The sequence below is a fragment of the Herpailurus yagouaroundi genome, unplaced genomic scaffold (assembly GCF_014898765.1).
Source record: "Herpailurus yagouaroundi ecotype Mexico unplaced genomic scaffold, PumYag 165, whole genome shotgun sequence".
Lineage (NCBI taxonomy): Eukaryota > Metazoa > Chordata > Mammalia > Carnivora > Felidae > Herpailurus > Herpailurus yagouaroundi.
This window is the reverse complement of record NW_024412406.1, coordinates 14,049,584-14,055,830: the sequence shown is the minus strand read 5'-3', so window position 1 is coordinate 14,055,830 and position 6,247 is coordinate 14,049,584.

Below are 6,247 nucleotides of genomic sequence, written 5' to 3'. Positions count from 1 at the left end.
ATTCAGCTTACTTTCTATCAGTGTCTGCAATGGGGTATGGGTGTCAAGCTGAAAAGTTTTAGATCCACCCCCCCCCCCCACCGCCCCGGGGCCTATTTTCAGGATTTCTTTGTAGTAGAAATTTGTAGGATTTTTTTAAGAATTTTGTAGGAATTTTGGAGAATATACAGAACAAGATACCCGGATTCTTTGCTGAGCAAATTCTCCTAGTGCATTTGGCTCGATTTCACTGCTAGCTCTTTCTTGAATTTTACTAGGTTATTCATATGTTAAATTTTACGTAAGGACATTTTTGCAATTCTTTATGAAGTTTTTTGTTGGTTTGTTTTGTTTTTTTTTTTATTTTTTTATTTTTTATTTAAGTAATCTCTATACCCCATGTGGGGCTCGAACTCACAATGCCCCCAGAGATCAAGAGTCACAAGTTCTTCCAACTGAGCCGGCCAGGCTCCTCTTTAAGAAGTTTTTATTTTCAGTCTGCTCACTCTTAATGTTTTTTTTTTTTTTAATGAACTAAAATGGTACATTTTATGTAGCATATTTTAAGTAAATAGTAAATGATTTTTTTGTAATAGCATCTATTTTTTTTTTAATTTTTTTTTCAACGTTTATTTATTTTTGGGACAGAGAGAGACAGAGCATGAACAGGGGAGGGGCAGAGAGAGAGGGAGACACAGAATCGGAAACAGGCTCCAGGCTCCAAGCCATCAGCCCAGAGCCCGACGCGGGGCTTGAACTCACAGACCGCGAGATCGTGACCTGGCTGAAGTCAGACGCTTAACCGACTGGGCCACCCAGGCGCCCCGCATCTGTTTTTAACTACTGTTTTTAGCTATTATGCATAATATGTTTTCTTTAAAATTTGTCATTTTTCCCTTCCCTTTAACATATCATTGTGATATTCTTTTTTTTTTTTTTTTAATTTTTTTTTTTTAACATTTATTTATTTTTGAGACATTGAGAGACAAAGCATGAACGGGGGAGGGTCAGAGAGAGGGAGACACAGAATCTGAAACAGGCTCCAGGCTCTGAGCCGTCAGCACAGAGCCCGACGCGGGGCTCGAACTCACGGACCGCGAGATCATGACCTGAGCCAAAGTCGGCCGCTTAACCGACTGAGCCACCCAGGCGCCCCTCATTGTGATATTCTTAACTATACTTTAATTCTATTTTGGAATGATTATGCTTTCTTCATGAGATACTCTTTTACTTTGTTTTTCTTGCTCTTTTCTCCTCCCCTACAGATTGTTTCTATTCTATTCTTGGTCTGTCCTATTGGCCCTCTCTCCTGTATTTTTATTGATTTCTACTTTTAATCTAACTCTGTAACTATCTTTTCCTATAATTCTGAATAACTTAAGTATCATCTATCAAAATGAGCTTTTCTATCTTTTATACCAATGTTGAACCAATTCTGTTATTTCAAGGCACCCTCAAATTTAACCTCAGTTTCAAACTTCCCGTTTGCTGCTGATATAACCGTGGCGTTTATCTACATCCCACTTTCCTATTATTTCTATTATATTTTAAAACTTGATTTAGATACAACGTGATAAGAATATATTCTATGACTATGCCTGAAATTAGATTCTAAGATACTCTTTATTCAGAGGAAGCCCGTATATGCCTCTATCACAGGGTATCACCAAATTTGCTGAAGCACTCTTTCTCCTATTACTAGGTTATAAGCTTCTTGAAAGCAGGGGGCATGTGCAGATCTCTGGAGTCTGGCATAGTGTAGGTTTTTAACGAATGAATGAGTGACTGAATGAGTAAATGAGAACAGTCAGTTGTGCAATTTCCCTGGTCTTGTCCACAAAACACACTCCCCCCAGCTCCAAAGGACACCGAATGAGATTTCTTTTACAGAGGCCAAACCTTTTAATTTCCCAATTGGACTTACTTTACAGCAAAAATATCCTCAGAAAAAATGCATTCATTTTAACCTATTCATCCAAGGCAGAAGTTGTCAGCCTCGGCTGAAGATAAGAATCACGTCCTTGTCTCAGTCAAAATAAATTCGGGGCCCCAGAGGTGATTCCAAAGTGCACGCACGGGTGAGAGCTGTGCCAACGACAGACCCAACCAGTGGCACGTTCAAAGGAGCAAGGGAAGGAGAAAAATAAGATCCTTAATGCCCTGTGGTGGAGAATTCTTTCCTTTTTTTAATGTTTCAAGTTTTTATTCAAATTACTTATTGGGGGAAGGGGAGGTGAGAAGTTTGACAGAACCCCAGCTCTTCCTTCAGGAGGCTGGGGAGGGAAGGGCCCGTTTGTAAAAGTGAACTGTTGTCTTGAAAAATTAAAAGGAAAGATTCTAAGTACCTTCTAAAGAGGCAAACTTTGAAGAGGAAAGAATTTAAAATTTAAATTTAAAACTGAGGTCACAGATTCCAACAAATGCTCATAAAAGGGCCCTTTGAGTTTCTGGGGCTTTTTACAAAAATATTCCGCAGGCTTGCAAATACGGCACATGTATTGGGTACACAGGCTAAGAGAAAGGTGGAAAGAAGAATAAAAGTTGACAGAGAGACTTGACCAGAGGAAAACTGTTGTAAAGACTTAGCGGTGTCCAAATATGTGTCTATATTATAACTGCAGTGACAGCAAAGCTATCTGTGAATATGGATGAGAACAAGAGAGGATGTAAAGCACTGGCATGTTTCAGAGTATTGGACTTGTAGCCGAAAGCTCTAGTTCCTTCTTTGCTACTAGCTTGCTGCACTTTTTTACGCTGGTCTCTTCACTTCTCCCAGGCTCTGTTTCCTTAGCTGCAAAATGAAGGATTTGAAAGCTCGAACTGAGTGGGTGCTTCCCACAAAGTTTCTCTGAAAGACTAAATATGTGCACCCCCAGACTCAGTGTGGGGTAGCCTGAAGCACCCACCGCAAGTCAAAATCTTTTAAAATTCTCCTGTTTTGTCTTAAAAGTTTCTGTCCTGGCATGTGAATTATTTCTCAGTAAAGCTGTTTGTTTTCTTTTTCTTTTTGAAGTCCTTGTACTCTTTTATCCCTTAACTATTCTTTTTGTGGGTTTTGTTTTTTTTTTCTTTTAAATACGGTGGAGCTTGTATTGTATGCGACATGTTACGGGCACCTGGGCAGCTCAGTCGGTTAAGCACCTGACTCAATTTCGGCTCAGCTCATGACCTCACAATCTGTGGGATCCAAGCCCTGCGTCAGGGTCTGCACTGACAGCGTGGATCCTACCTCAGATTCTCTTCCTCCCCCTGCCTGTGCCCCTCCCCTGCTCATGCTTTCTCTCTCTCTCTCTCAAAGTAAATAAATTTTTAAGAGCTTAAAAAAATTAAAAGTTTATATTCTGCTTTTTTCAGAGTATGCTATCTACATTTTACACGTCACTAAAAACACTTTTTTCTCTTTCTTTCTCTTTCTTTCTTTCTTTCTTTCTTTCTTTCTTTCTTTCTTTCTTTCTCTCTCTCTCTCTCTCTTTCTTTCTTTCTTTCTTTCTTTCTTTCTTTCACTTTTCTTTTAATAGCTATACAATATTCAGTCATCTGGCTGTACTCTAATGTATTAACTGGCTCCGAATTTGGGATATTCATGTTACAGCACAGTGTGTTTTCACCACCATAGTCCCTTAATTCCTTCTGCTTCACTCCGTGTAAAGGCTGAGATTTCTTTATAGTTTCTAATTGAATCCTCTGAAGTGTGAAGATTATAAGATGAAAATAATTTTTTTCTCTTATTACTGCAGTGTGTTAAGCGGTCTCTTGGTGACATAAGTTGTACTTCATTCTTTCTTAAGATCTTATTGCTAAAGAGGGAAAAAAAAGAAACTAACATTTACTGAAGGTCTATCCATACAGGGTCTTTTGTAAAGGTTATCACATGTCATCAACCCAGTAAGGTAATGATTGTATCCCACTTCATGTGATAATAAGCCAAGTCTCAAAGAAACCAGGTAACTGGCTAATGATGTGTAGCACAAAGGTATAAATCGGGTCTGATCTCCCCCAGATCTGTCCCAGGCCATCCTGTTCAGGACACTTTGGTCCCATAGCAGGAGCAGAGGGAGCACACAGCCATCCCAGTCCTTCCCTCAGCCCAAATCCCACTGGCCAATCTCTTTTCTTAGTAGTGCAATGGCCTCTCCTGTGATGAACATCTTGGTTATTATTATTATTTTTTTAAACTTTATTTTTTTTGAAAGAGAGAAAGAGAGCCCATGCTCTTACATGCATGAGTGGGGGAGGGGTAGAAAGAGAGGGAGAGAGAGAATCCTAAGCAAGCTCTACACTGTCAATGTAAGCCTCACCTGGGGCTCAATCCCACAAACTATAAGATCATGACCTGAGCTGAAATAAAAAATCAGATGCTTAACTAACTGAACCACCCAGGAGCCCCAAACATCTTATTTTTTGATAAGGGTCCTTTGATATATAGCAAATTGTTTGTCAAAGAATAAATAAATTAAAAAAAATTTTTTTAAATGTTTATTCGTTTTTTGAGAGAGGTGGGGACAGAGCATGGGTGGGGGAAGGGCAGAGAGCAAGAGACACAGAATCCAAAGCAGGCTCCAGGCTCTGAGCTGTCAGCACGGAGCCCGATGCGGGGCCCGAACCCATGGACCACGAGATCATGACCTGAGCTGAAGTTGGAAGCTCAATGAACTGAGCCACCCAGGCGTACCTCAAGGAATAAATAAATTAAGGATTATTTTAAAGCTTACAGTAGGAGTCAATAAACTTTATCTGCAAAGGGCCAGACAGTAAATACTCTAGCCTTTGCAGAATATGTGCTCGGTGTCCCAACTACCCACCACTGTCCTTGTAGTGGGAGAGCAGCCACCCACAGTCATTGACAAATGGGCGTGCTGTGTTCCAATAAAACTTTATTTAGGGACACTAAAATTTGAATTTTGTGTCATGTTCACTTCTTTTTTTTTTTTTTTTTTTTTTTTTTAATTTTATTGATTCCTTTTGAGAGAGAGAGTGTGTACCGAAAGGGCACAGGGAGAGAATCGCAAGCAGGCCCTGCACTATCAGTGTGGAACATGATGCAGGGCTGGAACCCACAAAACGTGAGATCATGACCTGGGCCGAAAATGAGAGTCAGAAGCTTAACTGACTGAGCCATCCAGGCTCTCCTCTAATGTTCACTTCTTACAAGATATTCTTCTTCTTTTGATGTTTTCCCATCCGTTAAAAAATGTACAAACCATTCCTAGCTCATAGGCAGTAAAAAAAGTCTTCATGGGCTAGTTCACCCCCAGCCTCAGCCATAAGTAGGTAAGGTGTTCAAATGTAATGCTTGCTGTGGTCTACAGCTCTAGGTGAGTGAGTGATAAGGGTATATGTGGGTTATGTTCTATTTGGTCCATTAGGAAAATTCTAAAAGATGTAGAATAAATCAGTCAATAAATGCCTATTTGTACCTTAACGTATGTTGATAGTAGGTAAGTGATCTCAGAAATGCATCTCCTAGAGGCCAGGCAATAATGAATCCCCTCCATAGCAGTGATGCACTTAGCACTCTCATTTCCTGGAAGGCATCCTTGCACTAAGGATGACAGGTCTTGATATTTCCACCTTGCACTTCCCCTTTAAAGACGGCCCATCACTAGGTCAGCCACTCCCTCCTGTGGCTACATGGTAGACTTAAACCTTAAACCTGCTCCCCTCTAAACCCCCTGCCACCAGCCTCATTCCTCTTTCACCTCATTTCTTTACTACCTCAATTCCAACAATCCTTCCACGCCATTGAAACCTAAAATCAATTGTTCCTATTACCCGCCTCTTTGCCTTCTCACTCAGACCCTCCCTTTCCTCCTCAAGCCGGCTAAACTTCAAGGTCAATCCTGACCCTGTCTTCCTTGCTTATGCCCTCAGGGGCTGATTTTTAGTAAGCAGGTTAGGTATCTTCAACTCAGATAGGAAACATTGGAGAAGCGGAGGGTAGCACAAGATAGTGAATTAAACCCCACGCCCTCCCCCAGGTTGTGCTGCCCCTGAGGGCGGCCCCTTTTGCCAAAGCCAGCTGGCCTGCGCGCTCCTTCAATGCTAGGGGCCACGTGTACCACTCTGGTTGGGAGCATTTCTCCAGGGACTGCCTGCTTTCCAGCCTATGTCCTACCCTAAGTCCACGACTCATCTCTCTCCCAAGCATCAGGCCTAAGGCACAATCAGAGGGGAGAGTGTAAATGAAGCTACACTTTCCAGAATTATTTGGACCACTGTCTCCATCACCCTCAGCTCTATCAGCTGTATTTTTCACAGACTAAATCTG